The sequence below is a fragment of the Chiloscyllium plagiosum genome, unplaced genomic scaffold (assembly GCF_037043375.1).
Source record: "Chiloscyllium plagiosum isolate Xiang-an unplaced genomic scaffold, Cpla_swu_hap1 HiC_scaffold_24, whole genome shotgun sequence".
Classification (NCBI taxonomy): domain Eukaryota; kingdom Metazoa; phylum Chordata; class Chondrichthyes; order Orectolobiformes; family Hemiscylliidae; genus Chiloscyllium; species Chiloscyllium plagiosum.
In genome coordinates, this window is record NW_028270162.1 from 66,803,570 (window position 1) to 66,821,654 (window position 18,085).

At 44.8% G+C, this 18,085-nt stretch overlaps 1 pseudogene; it reads left to right on the plus strand.

The window, feature by feature from the left end:
* The first annotated feature begins 1,269 nt into the window (after positions 1-1,269).
* On the plus strand, positions 1,270-17,609 carry LOC148145778 (beta-1,3-galactosyl-O-glycosyl-glycoprotein beta-1,6-N-acetylglucosaminyltransferase 3-like; annotated as a pseudogene).
* The last annotated feature ends 476 nt before the right edge of the window (positions 17,610-18,085 follow it).

The following is an 18,085-nucleotide window of genomic DNA, read 5'->3' on the forward strand; positions in this document are numbered from 1 at the left end:
AACTGAAGCCTTTATTCTGATTTTGTGTTTCCTGGTAATCAGGCTTTCATCTTCTACCCTGCTTATATATCATCACTGGCAAAATTTATAAAATCATGAGGGGGGGGGGGGGGCAGAGACAAAATGAATAGCCAAGGCCTTTTCCCCAGGGCAGGGGAGTCCAAAACCAGATGGCACAGGTTTATGGTGAGAAGGGAAAGATTTAAAAGGGACCTGAGGAGCAACATTTTCATGCAGAGAGGGTGTGTGTATGGAATGGGCTGCCAGAGAAAGTGGTCCAGGCAGGTACAATTACAACATTTCGGAGACATTTGGACAGGGACATGAATAGGAAAGATTTAAAGGGATAAATAAATATTGAACTGTTTCCAGAACACTGAAAGTAAATGTAATTTTGAACAACTCTATTACAATCCTTGTCCAGAATTGCATGTGAGACAATCTATTTTACTGAATTTGCCTGTGCCAAGGATGTGTTTCTGGGATGTTACTCTATTGGAGCAGTTGCTGCTTATGAGTTAAATAACCCATTGTTCTGCTAAGTTTTCCAATAGTTATTCCAACTCTTCTTTCTTTTGTCTGTAATTTGATTTTGATTTTATTGTCACATGTACTCAGTACAAAGGTACAGGAATACAGTGAGAAGTGTATAATGTCACCACACAATGAGCCATCTTAGGGACAAATACCTTGACACAGAATCTTAAGAAGAAGGTATGAAGAAAGAACAATGTTAAAAATTCAACACTTTTTATTTTTAAAGTAAATATAGTATAACATAAAACACATGATGTAAGTTTAAAAGTTACACGTTGCAGACCTTCTGACTTTTAAGTGGAAAATAAAGGAATAAAGATGCAGGTTTAAACATTACAGTCTTTCTTAAGTGCTTAATCTCAGTTGGACCGCACTTCAAAGAATCACCTTGAGATCAGAGGTCCATGCTAAGGCGATAGCTGGCCAAGAGACTGCACATGCTGGGCCAAGAGATCACTCACCAGGCCGAGAGAGCATCAGACTGGGCTGAGAGATACCCACAGCTGGCTGAGAGATCATCACACCGGGCCAAGAGATCATCACACCTTGATGAGAGATCACCACCCTGGGCTGAGAGATCACCACGCTGAGCTGAGAGAGCACCATGTCAGGCTGAAAGATCACCATGCCGGGCTGAGAGATCACCATCCCCCCAGCTGAGAGTTGACCATGCCGGGCCGAGAGATCACCAAACTGGGCTGAGAGATCATCATGCTGGGCTGAGAGATTACCATGGCGGGCTGCGAGATCCCCACACCCGGCCAAGAGATCACCACAGCCGGCCAAGAGATCACCACGTCAGGCAGAGGGATCAACACACCTGGCCAAGAGACTGCACATGCTCAGCCATTGAGAGAACGGCACCTTGGGCCACTGAGAGATTGCTTAGCTGGGCCGCGAGATTTGTGCACAGTCTGAGGCCAGGAGTCCCATGGCCTGGAGAAGAAAGAAGAGAGAAGAAAGATCAAAAACGCAAAAGTGAAGAAGGAAAAGAGAAAAATGAAAAGGAAAGGTACGTGTATGTGGACTGGGCTGCCGGGGGAGGTGGTGGAGGCTGGTACAATTGCAACATTTCAGGGGCATCTGGATGGGTATTTGCGTGGGAGAGGTTTGAAGGGGTGTGGGCCAGGTGCTGGTGAATGGGACTTGATTGATTTCATCTAATACAATTATTCTCTCTCATTTAGTTTGAATATCCCCTTTTCAAATGAAGGAATACTCACAGAGCTCCCATCTGCAGCATATGAGACAATGCTGAAGCAAACCAATATTCTGTTCCTCCCTCATTCAGCTTGAATAGTACGTACTACTTCGATATTCAAGTAATTCTCCTCTTTTGAACAAGGCTGAACTAATATCACTAATTATTCCTCTAATCTGCAAGGGCACATGGCAATGCTGCAGTTGGGAATTTGCCACACAGGGGTTGACATTCTTAAGAGACCATAAAGTGCATTAGGCCTGTATTCTATAGGCCAAGAACCCATGGGAAAGCTACGTAAAAATAAATTTTCAGGGAGTTTGTGCAAAAGTTTATCAACTGTAAAGTAGTGATGGTAGGAGCCATTTTGGGAAAGCAAATATTAGCAGAAATTATACACTTAATGGTAAGGTCCTGCTGAAGTGCTGGAACAAAGAGACCTTGAAGTGCAGGTTCTTGCACCTTGAACGTAGAGTTGCAGGTAGGATAAGATAGTGAAAAAGGCGTTTGGTATGCTTTCCTTTATTAGTCACAGTATTGAACACAGGAGTTAGTTGCAGCTGTACAGGACATTGGTTAGGCCACTTTTGGAATATTGTGTGCAATTCTGGTCTCCTTCCTTTTAAAAGGATGTTGTGAGACTTGAAAGGGTACAGAAAAGATTCACAAGAATGTTGCCAGGGTTGGAGGATTTGAGTTGCAGGGAGAGGTTGAACAGGCTGGGGCTGTTTTCCCCAGAGCATTGGAGGCTATGGGGTGACTGTATAGAGGTTTATAAAGTCATGAGGGACATGGATAGGATAAATAGACAAATGGGGTGGGGAAGTCCGAAATTAGAGAGCATAGGTTTAGGGTAAGAGGGGAAAGATATAAAAGAGACTTAAGGGGCAACTTTTTCACACAGAGGGTGGTACGTTTATGGAATGAGCTGCCAGAGGATGTGGTGGAGGCTGGTAGAATTGCAACATTGAAAAAGCATTTGAATGGGTATATGAATAGGACGGGTTTGGAAGAAGATGGGCCGGGTGCTGGCAGGTGGGGCTAGATTGGGTTGGGATATCTGGATGAGTTGGACCGAAGGGTCTGTTTCTGTGCTGTACATCTCTATGACCCGATGACTCTAACTGGGCGGAGTGGACAAGCTCGATCTCAGGTGTCCTGTTTCACCTCCATCTTGGAATTGTCGCTATTTTAAAATCACTATTTTAACTGCAGTGTCAGAGTAAAGTGCGCTTGGCTTCAAGCCTATCGATTTGTCCAATTGCCTCTGGAACACAATGACTTACACTTGCCTTTAGAAAATAAGAAATAACTATTCTTTCGTGAGTTATTCTTACTCCTTTTTACTTAAAGAACCTCTTTGGATGCATCCTAACCTTCTCAGCCAAGGCCATCCCATGCCCCCTTTTTGCTTTCCTGATTTCTTCTTCAGTAAACCTCTGTATCCCCTGCATACATTAAGGGATTCCCTTGGTCCCAGCTGCCGGTACCTCAGCCTTACCTCATTCGTTTTCTGGTCAAAACCTCAATATCTCTTGTCATTCAGGGCTCCCTATTCCTGTCAACCTTGCCTTTCACCTTCATAGGAACATATAGACCTTGAACTCCAGTGATCTCACTTTTAAAAGCCTCCCACTTGCTGGAGGTCCCTTTGCCTGCAAACAAATTACTCCAATTAACCCCTGCAAGCTCCTGTCTAATTCCATCAAAATTCACCTTTCTCCAATTTAGAACTTGAACCTGTGGACCAGTTCCTCTCCATAACTACTTTAAAATTAATAGGACTGGTCCCACTATCATCTCCATCACCTGTCCTGCCCTATTTCCCATGAGTAGGTCGAGTTTGTTGCTTCCTGAGTAGGATCCTCTATAGGAGAAAGTGAGGTCTGCAGATGCTGGAGATCAGAGCTGAAAATGTGTTGCTGGAAAAGCGCAGCAGGTCAGGCAGCATCCAAGGAACAGGAGAATTGACGTTTCGGGCATAAGCCCTTCTTCAGGAATCCTGAAGAAGGGCTTATGCCCGAAACGTCGATTCTCCTGTTCCCTGGATGCTGCCTGACCTGCTGCACTTTTCCAGCAACACATTTTCAGCTAGGATCCTCTATATACTGCTTGAGGAAACTTTCATGAATGCATTTAACAAATTCATTTGCTCGCTTGATCCTATTCCACTCTTTCATAAGTTTATGGCTGATAAGTCTATGTTTTGAGTTCCCATCTACCCAGTGTAACCTTAGATTCTTGTATGCAAGGAAATAAATCTACCTGTGACTTAAAAATATCCATTGTCCTCACCTCTCCTACTTTCTGGGACAGACAATTCCAAAGTTACACACCCAAACACTCTTCATCTCCGTCCAAAAAGTGTGACCCCTCACTAATTTTATAAACATGGTCCCTAATTCTGAACTCACCCACAAGAAGAAACATCCATTCCACATTCACTGTGTCAAGATCATTAAGAGCCTTTATACAGTTTGATCAGATCACTCTTAACTCGTCTAAACTCCAGCAGAAACAAACCCAGTCTGAGCACCTAACCCGATTGCACAAGCCATTCATTCAAAGTATTCATCGAGTAAACCTCCTCTGAACTGTCTTTAATGCATTTACATCCTCTTTCAAAATAAGGGACTGTTGAAATGAATTATACGGTCAGGGTTAAATAGACATTATTATACCGTAGAAATAGAAAAACAGCAGGTTTCAATTAATGAACCTTGTACCAAGTGAACCTTATGCATCCTCGAGGTTAGTGTCAGCAAGAGTCTCCAAACAGCAGTTAGTGCCATCAAGTCATTCCAGATAGGCCTTGGGGCCAGAAGAAGTTTAGAGGCAGGAAGGTGATGGTCACTGACAAGGGATGGGGCAAAACATTGACAGACTGAGTGAAGTCTAATGAATCTTGGGAAATTCAAAGAATTTGCATTAATGCATCTACAACCGAATTAACAACCTCTTTTAAGACTCTGGGATGAAGACAGAAGGTGATGAGACCTATTATCAGTTTGACTGAGTCCAGCCTCCTTAGTGACTGTAATTACATTGTGTTCATCCCTCCCTCCTACTTCCTGACTTACAGTTGGGTTGACACTGAGGAGTACATGCAGTATTCTCCAGGGAGATGCTTGCTCATGCATGGGTGAATGCGATTGGTTGAAGTGTTTCAATCATGCATCTTCTTTCCATGTCTGCTCAGTTTCACTGGATGTTGAGATTTGGAGGGATAGAGTGGGAGTGGGAGAGAAAGTCTGAGGGTGAGAGAGAGATTGTGACCTGGAGAAGAGAGAGATTGATGTCCAGTCTAATGGTGGTTGGGGCTCGTGGAGGTGGTGCGGAGAATGGTGGTGATGTTCAGACTCAGAGAGGAGGGAAGAGGGTGAGGGAGATTGGGATGATGATGCAGACAATCTGGAACTGTGCATGTGCTCAGTTCTGAGTCAGCATGCAGACACAGTTGGCCTGAAGTTTCAATGTCAGCAAAACAGTGTCTTACCACTATTACTGAAATGCTTTTTGTATCTTCTATAGTGAAGATAGAAGCAAAGTACTTATTCATTTAATTCGCCATTTCCTTAACATCTATGGATGAAGGATGTATGCCTGAAACATCGATTCTCCTGCTCCTTGGATGCTGTCTGACCTGATGTGCTTTTCCAGCTCTGCACTTTTTGCCCCCTATCATCTACCAATAACTCCATATTCTCACTCGCCAGAGGAGTGACACTCACATTGCGTACATGTTTTGTTTTTAAATACCCATGGAAACTCTTGCTTTGTTGTTTTTAAGATTTTGAGTTGGGTTCTGAGATTCCAATTTCCTCCTTCTAATTAACCTTTTTCTCTGCCATACTTTATTTTCTAATCAATCATCTGACCTGCCACCCATCTTTGCAATATCCTCAAGTTGGACGGTTTCTTCAACTTTTTCAGTCAACCACAGAAAGCGAGTCCTCCCTTTAAAGTCTCTTGGTTAAATAAGAATATACTTATTCTGAATATTCTGAGGTATCCTCTTAAATCTCTGCCATCACTGTCTCTACTGATCTCTCTCTGAGCCAGTTATGCCATTCACTTCAGCTGGCTTAGTTTACAAGCCTGCAGAGTGGACCTTGTTTAAGTTGAAATACTTACCTCAGAGTCAATCTTCTTCCATTCAAATTGGATGTAAAATTGAATTATATTGTGATGGCTGCTACGTAGGAGAGCCTTTACACTGAGATTGTTTCGTAAATCCTGTCACATTACACAGTATCAGTAAGATGATAATAACATAACCTTCTGTCAGAACATGCAGCTCTAAGATACTTTCTCGAAGGTCATCAATAACCTCTCATCCACGTTACTGTTGCCAACCTGATTTACACAGTCTTTGTGTAGATTCAAGTCAGCAATGCTGATTGCCATCTCACTATCACAAGCAGCCAATATCTCTTCATGTCTAACATCAGGGGGCCTATCGATCAGCCCCTTGAGTGGCTGCTTTCCCCTAACTGTCCTCATGCTGTATTTATTTACATCAATGTGTGCTATGGATTTGTTTAAGTTGACACAAAAGCTGCCCACGTTCAGATACAGAGCTATTATTTTGATTTGTTTAAATACAAACATATTGGACAGGCTCATATGAACAGAAACCATTTATATTTGTATCTTGGGAAAACGGTCTGTCTTTATGTTGCCCATCAAAAGAAGCTAAAGCCTTTTCAACAGGGCAAATGAGTGGGATTTAAATTGCATGCATATTTCCAAAACAAAAACTTCCATGTCTGGAAACTGAGCTGACTGAGTTGATGTTACTCAGCAAATGAAGATTAAAATATCTGCTCCAAAATGGGGGTGGCAGAGCTGCTTATTGAAGCCATTGGAGAGAAAGTAGAGTTAACATTTCAAGTCCAATTCTGCAAAAGGGTCAAAATGTTAACTCCATGGGTCTGGCAGCATCGCTAGAGAGAATGCAGAGAGAAATATCCAGCAATTTCTATTTGTGTTTCAGATTTCCAACATCTACAGTTCTTTCTTTTATATTATTGAAAATATTGACTGTCCATTTGGTTATCTCCTGTTTGCAATATCTAACTTATCCAGACTGCGTCATAATCCAAATTTTTAGCACCAAATGCCAATGAGCATTCAATGGGCATTCAATACTGTCTCACATGCCACCTGACTTACTGTCTGTCTGGCCTGTTGCATTAGCCCTTGAGTAAGTCAGTTACGCAGCACAGCAACAAAGAGAGTCAGTATTTCACAAGTTTACAGGTGGACAACAGACTTATTAACTGTTAGTCTCTGTCTCGTAGTGATTGGCTATTTGAACATTTTATATTGGACAAATGCTGAGCATTCAGGTCCTTGATAATCAAATAAAATGGAAGGAACTGCAGATACTGTAAATCAGAAACAAAAACAGAAATTGCTGGAAAAGCTCAGCAGGTCTGGCAGCATCTGTGAAGAGAAATCAGAGTTAACGTTTTGAATCCAGTGACCAGAAACCAAACTTTGGTCTCAAGAATTCTGGTTGGAAATCCATCAAATGTGACAATTCTGTCCCCGACCCAGAGTTCTGATCTCTGAAACTCTCCACAGCAACTTGATGGAATGTGACTGTGATAGCTTCATAGCACATAATCATGGAATTCTGTCGCTCAGCTGATACAGAGCTGCAATCTTCACAGAAGATTTTTGTCAAATCTATGTGTTTCCTGAGTCACATCCTTCCTTCACATTTCAGAGGGTGGCTTTGATAAATAAATGAAGATTGGATAATGCAGATTGCTGAGCTGGCACAAAGATGAACTGGTCATTCTGCCTTGAGTGTATCTGGATCGTTGGGAAAAGGGGCTGTATAATCAAGCCTGACTCTATTGTGTCAATGCATTTCAATGGGGGTAATTGTGTCTGTTTGGGGGCAAAAGCTGGATGGTTGAGGTTGAATTGCAGAGTCCAGTTGGTGGGAGTAATGAGAATGTGTGGTGTTTTCTGGTCAGTTCTGGTTTGGAGGATGGCTCTAACAGTCAAGGTGTTTGACAGGTCAGATAAGGGGAGGGTAAGGGGTGGGGCTGAAATCGGATGATCCATGATGTATGTTTGTAGTTTCAGCTGACAGGGTTCAGAGGGTCTGGAGGTTTGTGGGGCTGGATCTGGAGGTTAGCTTACTCACTCGGTCACTGGGTATTCAGAAGATAATGTGTGGGTTTGGATAGTAATCACATGGACAAAGGAACAGAATGATAGATGGGAAAGGGGACTCAGTGTGTGTGATGATGCTATCAGGGGTTTAGTTACCCAAGAGGTGGTTGAAGCCTAGATTTAGCAAACAGCTGCCAGGAAACTAACGAGTCTGTGACTGAAACTCAGCGCAGAAGGCAGAGGATTGCTTTGAAATGTCTAAATAAAACAAGGTAAGATATCACAGGCTGGGGAGCTGGTACACAGGGAGCTGGGAGTTAAGCCTTGGGTGTTCTTGATGGTCAGAGAGAGGGGTCGACCGAGGGTCATGGGAATTTGAAACGTGCAAGTCATATCATCAGGATTTCCATATGTATCTTACTTACATATCTAATCTTTAGTGATCCAGGGACCATGATAGTTCCAAAATATCCCATATCACTTCCATCTGTGTTTCAAATGTCAGCACAGAGAAAATATTCACTGTCCTGTGTCCTCAGCAAGATTTTATTGCTCACTGTACAAAGTATTTATTGTTGAAATAAAACAAATTCTAGAAACAGGTGCATTGTTCATTGCAGTTTTATTATGTTCAGAGGGAAGGGCAGACTAAACTCAATGATCAAACATTCTTGCAATCAATTTATTTTGTTTGTTTGCCTTGTTCTGAGCCAATGGAAATGCATTATTTTCAATTGTAGCTTGATTTGGCTTGGTAGCTGGGCTTTAATTGCAAAACCCTCATATTAATTCCCAAAATTTCCACAGGCTTTAACTGCTTAAACTGTAGCCATTTGAGTAGGATCTGGCCCTTGTACAAAACCTGAACATGAACAGTCCTGAACCACCAGAACAGAACTAGTGGGAGGTTCTGTCATTCAGAGGAGACCTTAAATTGTCATGAAAACTGAACATTGAACTCAAAATGTTAACTCTGTCTGTCTGTCTGTCTCTCTTTCCATAGATGCTGCAAACTTGCTGCATTCCCTCAGCACTTACTCTTTTTCCTTGTTTTAAATTGTCTCCCACCTGCACTCTCAAATGTCTTTATTGATTAATGTATCAGCCATGGATTACTTGCGAACAGTGTCCCCTAAGACACAGATATGAATGGCTTTATCTTCAGATCTGACTAAAGGCAAAAACTGTGGATGTTGAAAATCAAAACAAACATCGAAAATGCTGGAGAAACTCAGCAGGTCTGACAGCATCCGTGGAAAGAGAAACAGAGTTCTGAGGAATAGCCACACTAGACTCAGTGTTAACTCTGTTTCTCTTGCCACAGATGTTACCAGAGCCTCTGAATTTCTCAGGCATGTTTTGAATTTGATTCTTTCAGATCTCCAGTTCCATCTGCAGTTCTTTGTTTTCCTTTCTATTTGCAATTTATTATAAAATATTTCAAAACACAAAATAAAGTCCCATTTCCTATTCAAAAACTGCAGTCATTCCAAAAACAAAAAAACTCAGCTGGCCTGGCAGCATCTGTGGAGAGAAATCAGGAGTTAATGTTTTGGGTCCAGTGATCCTTGCTCAGAACAAAATCTGTCAATGATTTTTCTTACAAACGAGCACAATATAACAAATAACCATTAATATTCCAGGAGGCACATTCCACCTTTAAGTCATGGTTCCAGAAAAACATACCTAGATAATTATTAAGTGCTTTCAAATAATTAGGACAAAACATATTTGTCATTAATTCAAAATCCCATACATTTTACACACACATATATTTTACATCGAGTCTTTTGTCGCATCTCCCAATTGAGGCGACCTGCAAATACATCCAAGCTGTCACTGATGCCTCTTTCTCCAGCTTACACTTGTGTACATCATTCACCCATAACAAGGGGAACCAAGAAACCTGGGCAGTGGGATTATCTGCCATCACTACCTTCCCTCAGCTGTAGGGTGCCATAGCCTGTACCCATATTGCTTTCCTGCCTCCTTCCAAAGACCTTGAGCCACAGAAGAAGAGCTGCAGGGAATTAAATGAAAAATTATCTAAATTTGGTTCAACATGTTTCTTTTCTTGTTATTCTTTCCTGGGATGTGGCTTTTTTGGTAAGGCTGCCATTTGTTTTCCATCCATTCCTACCTTTGAACTGAGTGTCTTACTTGACTATTTCAGATGTCAGTTAAGAGCCAACGTAATTGCCATGGATCTGGAATTTCACTAATAAACCTGTAATCTGAGAATCAACAATGGTTATATGGTCATCATAGGCTAGTTTTTAAATCCAGATTTTATTGAATTCATATTTCACCATCAACTGTGGTAGTATTCGACACCATGATTTCCAGAACAGTGGGTTAGTGCTCAGGATGACCACATGACAATAATGCCAGAAGAAACAGGAACAGGAGTAGGCCCTTAAGCTCTTGATCCTGCTCCACCATTCAATAGGATCGTGACTGATCCAACATTCCTCACTTTCACCTTCCCTGGAAGCCTTGATTCCCTGACTGATCAAGAATCTATCCATCTCAGCCTGAAATATACACAAGGACTCTGCCCCCACAGGGGGCACTGTGACAAGGACTTCCAAAGACACAAAGAGAAGACATTCTTCCTCGTTTCAGTCTTAAACTGACATCCCTTGATTCTGAGACCATGCTTTCTGGTCCTAGACTCCCCCATGACGAGAAACCTCCTCTCAGCATTTTCCCTGTAAAACCCCTTAAGAATCCCATATTTTTCAGTTAGATCTTCTAAGTTCCAGTGAGTAGAGTCCCAACCTGTTTCGCATTTGCTATTTAGACAATGCCTGCTCTCTGAGGATTAGCCTAGTAGACCTTCTCTCAACTGCCTCCAATGAAATTTCGAGGAGAAAGCGAGGACTGCAGATGCTGGAGATCAGAGCTGAAAATGTGTTGCTGGAAAAGCACAGCAGGTCAGGCAGCATCCAAGGAACAGGAGAATCGACGTTTCGGGCATAAGCTCTTCTTCAGGAATGAGGAAAGTGTGTCCAGCAGGCTAAGATAAAAGGTAGGGAGGAGGGACTTGGGGGAGGGGCGTTGGGAATGCGATAGGTGGAGGGAGGTCAAGGTGAGGGTGATAGGCCGGAGTGGGGTGGGGGCGGAGAGGTCAGGAAGAAGATTGCAGGTTAGGAAGGTGGTGCTGAGTTCGAGGGATTTGACTGAGACAAGGTGGGGGGAGGGGAAATGAGGAAGCTGGAGAAATCTAAGTTCATCCCTTGTGGTTGGGGGGTTCCCAGGCGGAAGATGAGGCGCTCTTCCTCCAACCGTCGTGTTGCCATGGTCTGGCGATGGAGGAGACCAAGGACCTGCATGTCCTTGGTGGAGTGGGAGGGGGAGTTGAAGTGTTGGGCTACGGGGTGGTTGGGTTGGTTGGTCCGGGTGTCCCAGACCACCCGGACCTACTCCGCGCCTACTTCTTCAACCAAGATTCCCGCCCACCCTCTGACGACCCTTTCTCCCGCCTCCAACACACCCCATCCACCTGGACACCCCGTGCTGGCCTCTTACCCGCCCTCGATTGTTTCAGAGAACACCTCTGGGACACCCGGACCAACCAACCCAACCACCCCGTAGTAAGTCTTCCCTACTCTTACACACTAATCTCCTTGAAATAAGGGTCTACGAATGTTATCAAGGTGCTAGTGCGCCCCTGAGGCAACAGGAAAATGAAGATACAACACTGCCCATGCTTCCACCAGGGCCATAGTTGAACAATCATAACTCAACCACTTCAAGGTGAGTTAGAAGCTCCAGTGGAGCATTGCAGTAAAGATCAGAAATGGTGCACTATGTCTTTCTCAAGTGCAGTTGACAAACAGGGTGCGGACTGTCGGCAGAGGAAATAGGGGATCAGCAGTAATCTTCTGAGAGTGAAGATGAAGATAAAGACAAGGACATTGAACAGGGTGAACATACATGAGAGCAGACATACCTATATTATAGGGTAATTCACTGTCAAAGACAAGAAAACAGAAAGAACTGAATTGCAACACACGTCTAGGATGAATAAACTGGGTTTAGACTTCCTCATGTATAACTGGTTTTGGTTATATGATAGCAACCATGGTTCAGGCAAAATACATGTGGACCAAGTTATTTTTGTAATCATCCAACATTCCTGTTGTTGAGTAAATGTTTTCTTAATCATATTAATGTATGTTTGGTGAAGGTAAAGGTAAAGTCCACATAGTCTGAGTAGACCATGGGTTGTTCTCATTACAGAGAGATGTGTATGCTCAGTTTGTACTGTCTAGTATCAACATATCATAGACCCTTCAAACTGTTGAGGAGATAACAGCAGTCAGTGAGAAAGGGACACTAACATAGCTTGCTGCTAAAGTTCGATAGTTTTATAGACTGCAGTCAAAATATGTAATTCAATGCAATGTCATCTCTCACAATAGTAAGTTAAGAGCATTCCTGAGGCATTTTATAAGAATGATCCCAGGAATGAAAGGCTTGTCACATGAGGAGTGGCTGAGGACTCTGGGTCTGGACTGAATGGAGTTCAGAAGAGTGAGGGAGATCTGATTGAAACTTACAGAATACTGAGACCCTGTGGTAGGCTGGATATGGAAAGGTGTTTCCACGAGTCGGAGAGACTAGAACCAGAGGACATAGCCTCAGAATGAAAAGGTGATGCTTTAAAGCTGAGAGAAGTTATAGGCCAGTAAGCCTGACATTGGTGGCGGGCAAGTTGTTAGAGGGAATCCTGACGGACAGGGTTTACAAGTATTTGGAAAGGCAAGGACTGATTAGGAATAGTCAACATGGCTTTGTGTGTGGGAAATCATGTCTCACTAACTTGACTGGGTTTGTTCAGAGAAGTAACAAAGAGGATTGATGAGGGCAGAGCGTTAGACGCAATCTATGTGGACTTCAGTAAGGTGTTCGACAATGATCCCCATGGTAGACTGGTTAGCAAGGTTAGATCTCATGGAGTACAAGCAGCACTAGCCATTTGGATACAGAACTGACTTTGAAGGTAAAAGACAGAGGGCGGTGGTGGAGAGTTGCTTTTCAGACTTGAGGCCTGTGACAGTGGTGTGCCACAAGGATCGGTGCTGGGTCCACTGCTTTTCATCATTTATATCATGATTTGGATGTGAACATAGGGGATACAGTTAGTAAGTTTGCAGATGACACCAAAACTAGAGGTGTAGTGGATGGCAAAGAAGGTTACCTCAGAGTACAACAGGATCTTGATGAGATGGGCCAATGGGCTCAGGAGTGGTGCGTGTATGGAATGAGCTGCCAGAGGAAGTGGTGGAGGCTGGTACAATTACAGCATTTGGATTGGTATATAACGAGGAAAGGTGCAGAGGGATATGGGCCAAGAGCGGGCAATTGAGTCAAGATTAGGTTAGGAGAACTGGTCGGCATGGACGATTTGGATTGATGGGACTGTTTCTGCATTGTACATCTCTATGACTCTGTAACTCCCTCCACCCAGTACACTTCTCCCTATCTCTGTAACCTCATCCAGCCCTGAAACCTTTCCTAATTCCAGAACCTCCTCCACCCCCTACACCCACCCTATTTCTGAAACCTCCTCCAGTCCCAATAACCCTCTCTTAGCTGTAACATCAATGCTCATTATCACTCCATGATGTCAGCCCTCCTGCGATTCCAGCCTCTTGACCATTCCCTAATTCCATCACTCCACTGGCCTTCAGCTGCTTGGGCCCTCCATGTTATCATCTCAGAAGACTTTGAGCAATTTGCATTTACTTTCTCTGATGAATCCTGTCCATTTTTTCCTGGAAACAATGTTATACCTGTTGTGGATTTACTGGAGTAATTCAGGAAGGGTCCCTCAACCGCACCTTGTAAACCCAACATCAATATCACCTTGAAGACAAGGCCAGCAATATGACGCAACACTACTCCTTCTGCAGTTACTATCCCTTTCACCCTTAATCCCAACTTTGAAATTAACCATCCTTCCTTCAAATTTTCTGGGACAGAATCCTGGAACTCTCTCCCATGTGACTTTGCATTTGTGGTCAGGGTTCTTAAAACACAAGGACAGGGGAGTTAAAGAGGAGAGTTCCTTATCATTTATGCCGTAGAGATTAGGGGGATGGGTAACAAGGCTGTCCCAGTCAGTGATGCCCACTTCATGTGAATCCACAAACAAGTCTGTCATTGTGATGTTGCCATGGGAATGCACATTACATTCCTGTTCTGAGGGATACACAGGAACAGTAGGAAATGAGACTTGGTCGAATCAGTCAAAGAGCCAAGATGTTTCACATCAGTGTCCCAGCGAGATGTGGACAGTTACAAGGGGAGTCAGGGTGAAACAATGCCTGCTGGAGTGTAATGACCTTCATTGTTCAGCTCTCTGAATATTGGAGTTGGGATGGTGTGCTGAGGTTGGACAGGAAGTTGGTAAGACCAGTTCTGGAAGACTGTGTCCTGTTCTGCTCACGCTGCTGTAGGAAGGATATTATTAAACTGGAGACAGTTCAGAAAAGATTTACCAGGATGTTGCCAGGAGTGCAGGGTTTGAGATATAAAAATAGAATGGAGAGGCTGGGGACATTTTACAAAGAACATTACAGCACAGGAACAGGCCCTTTAACGCTCCAAGCCTGCACTGACACATTTTGCCTTCCATACTAAAACTGTCTTCACTTACAGGATCCGTATTCCCCTGTTCCCTTCCTGTTCATGCCTGCTGCTGGATGCTTCTTGAAAACTACAATTGTGTCTGCTTCCATTGTCTGTTCTGGAAGTGTGTTCCATGAACTCACCACCCTTTCCATGATAAACATGCCTCACATATCTCTTTTAAACACCCCCCTGACCCCTGCACCTTGAACCTGTGTTCCCGAGTAACTGACTCTTCCACCCTGAGAAAAGGCCTCATACTTTCCACCCTATCCATGCCATTCACAATCTTATAAACCCTTCAGCCTCCTGCATTCTAGTGGATACAAACCCAGTCTATCCAATCTTTCTTCACAGGTAAAATCCCCCATTCCAGGCAACGTCCTGGTAAACATTTTCTGTCCCCTCTCTGAAGGATCCACATCAGAACTGTACGTGTTTTTCACTGCAGCATAGGAAATTGAGGGGTGACCTTGTTGAGGTTTATAAAATCATGACAGTGATTGATAAGGTGAATGACAAGGGTCTTTTCCCTAGTGTGGGGGAGTTCAGACTCAGGGCCATGTTTGTAAGGTCAGAGGAAAAAGATTTAAAGATTGAGGAGCAACTCTTTTTTCCCCAGAGTGGTTTGTGATGGAATAAACTTCCAGATGAAGTAATGTATGTGGGCACAGTTACAATGCTTAAAAGATGCCAGCTCTTGATGCCAGTCATTTGTTTTCTCCATTCTGTGCTACTGAATGCCCAAATTTCTGTGACATGCATTTCCGGAGGACTAACATGGCAAGGGAGTACACGTTAAATAGGAGGACCCTGGCAAGCACAGAAGATTAGACGGATCCTGGTTTGTGTGTCCAGCCATCCGTGAAGGCAGCAGGATAGACAGGTAAGGGAATTAAGAAGGATCAAAGCCACTGAATACATGAGCAGGGAGGTGTCATGTTGGAACTTTACAGGATTTTGGTGAGACTACAGCTGGAATACTGTGTGCAGTTCTGGTCACCGCATTATAGGAAGGATGAGATTGTACTGGAGGGGAGGCAAAGGAGATCCACCAGGATGTTGCTTTAGATTGAGCATTGCCTAAACCTGCAGGAGTGTTCTGCTGTGTGTGTGTGTGTGTGTGTGTGTGTGTGTGGGGATATGGTAACCCACCTAGCCTGGACATTATGGGCAATTCAGCATGGCCAATCCACCTAACTTGAACATCTTTGAAATCAGAGCACCCGAAGGGTACCCAAGCAGACAACATGCAAAACTCCACACAGCCACCCAAGGCTGGAATCAAACTCTGGTTCCTGGCACTGTGCTCCAGCAATGCTAACCTCTGAGCCACTCTCGGCCGGGGGAATTCTTTTTTTGGATTCATATCAACTTGCTGTACTCAGATTCACAGCTTTATTATGAACGGTCAAATCACCATAATTCCAATTTCGCATCAGAGAGAGAGAGAGAGAGATGACGGGTGGTGAAGTTTGATTTAATTTGATTTACTATTATCACTTTTTTCAAATAAATTCATGGGATGGGGGCACTGTTGGCCAGGCCAGTGTTTATTGGCCATCCCTAATAGCCCAGAGGGCAGTTAAGAGTCACAATACAAACAGGTAACCACCTTCCCGTCTCCTGGTCCTCTCTTCATCCAAGGGTTACCCCTCCCACATTGTTGTGGGCTCGATGGCAGGTTCCTTCCTGAAAGAGCATCTCTGCTCAGGCTGGGGCGTGGGTTATTGGGCTTGGCTAGCTCTGTGTCTCTCTGGTTGTAGGTTCTCCGATCCAGACTGCACACCATCGCGATCCTCTCGTTTACTTCATCCGGGCGACACCGGTCCAGGAACGCCGGAGAGTAGCAGATATCCGGGGAAGGAAACGCCTGTAGTCAGACAGGCAGACAGGAGCGAGAGGAGCCCGGACTCCGAGAGAGAAACAACGGAACATTGGCTGGGTTTCATCCAGAGGAGGGCGGGAGGAGTTACTGAGAGAGACAGAGAGAGGGAGAGGAGTTACCGAGGGACAGAAAGAGGAGGAAAGAGAGAGAGGAGTTACAGAGGGAGAGGGATGAGTTCGTGGAGGAGAGGGATTACAAAGCGATAGGGGTTATTAGAGGGAGAGGGGTTACAAAGGGGTCACAGAGAGAGGGAGAGGTATTAAAGTGGGAGAGGAATTCCAGAGGGAGAGCAGTTCCGGTGGGGGGGAGGGAGTGAAAGTCGAGTCATTCGTTGAATCTTGGGGAAAAGGAAAGACAAGGAGAGGGGACTGGCTGGTGCGACCTCTCCAGCAAATTGCAGTCACTCCTTCCCCACGGCCTGGTGGAGGCAGTGCTGCCCAGCACAGAGAGCATCCATTCTGCATTTGCCTATCGCCGATTGGCTGGGGACACTGCCCTCTGGAAAGTGCCATGCCCAAGCTGAGCCAGCGGTGTACCCGCTGGTCGTGCCTCAGATCAGCGCTGTGTGTACTCAGTGTGGTCTTGTTGTGCCAATAGCTGCTGGTCCAGAGAGGAGGGGGCCGGCTGACCCTCAGGCTGGTGAAACCAGGCGCCAGTCCAATGCAGGAACATCTCCTCCTGGTCGAGGAGAACTCCACCTGCTGGCAGATCATCCAGTGGGACAGGCAGGAGGTGGAAAGGGCCCTCCTCAACTCCATTACTGTCTCCCTCAAGCACCAAGCCATCACTGAGGGAGATTATCTGAAAATGACCCGAAATTGCAGATCGTTTGTGAGGGCCCGCAAGTATATCACTGTCCCCCTGAGCCCTGAGGAGGAACACCTACCCTTGGCTTACTCCATGGTCATCCACCAGAGCATTGAGATGTTCGAGAGGCTTCTACGGAGCATTTACGCCCCACAGAACGTCTACTGTATCCACGTGGACCGCAAATCCCCGAGTCAATTTCATGCCGCCGTTTGGGCCATCGCTTCGTGTTTCCACAATGTCTATGTCGCAGCCAAGCTGGAGTGGGTCACCTATGCTGGCTGGAGCAGAGTTCAGGTGGATCTCAACTGCATGAAGGAGCTGCTGGAGAGCCCTGTCCCCTGACGGTACTTCATCAATGTGTGTGGCCAAGACTTCCCCCTGAAGACCAACCGGGAGCTCTGAACGGCTCCAACGTGATTGAGTTGGATCCTGCACCAGGGTTTAAAAAGGTAACCGCCTTCCTGTCTGCTGGGCCTCTCTTCATCCAAGTGTTTTCCATCCTCCCTCCCTCCCTCCCTCCATCATCTCTCTCCCCTCCAGTCCTTCACTCCTGCCTGTACAAAGAGAGACAGGGTTGTTAAAACTGTTCAATTGCATGGAGGGAGGTTCAGAATGTACAAAGGAATATAGAGGAGTTGGAGAGTTAAGCTGAAAACAGAGTAGAAGAGCAATTGGCGTTTCAGGTCGGAAACCTTCATCAGAACCCGGGGAGAGGAAGGGGCTGCAGAATAAATGGGGGTGTGGGGCTGGGGAAAGGTGGGTGGGATGGCGATTGGTGGATGTAGGGAGGAGGTGGCTGTGATTGGTCAGTGGGTGGGGTGGAGCAGATGGTGGAAGGGAAGATGGGCAGGTGAAAGAGATGGGGTAGAAAGAGAGAG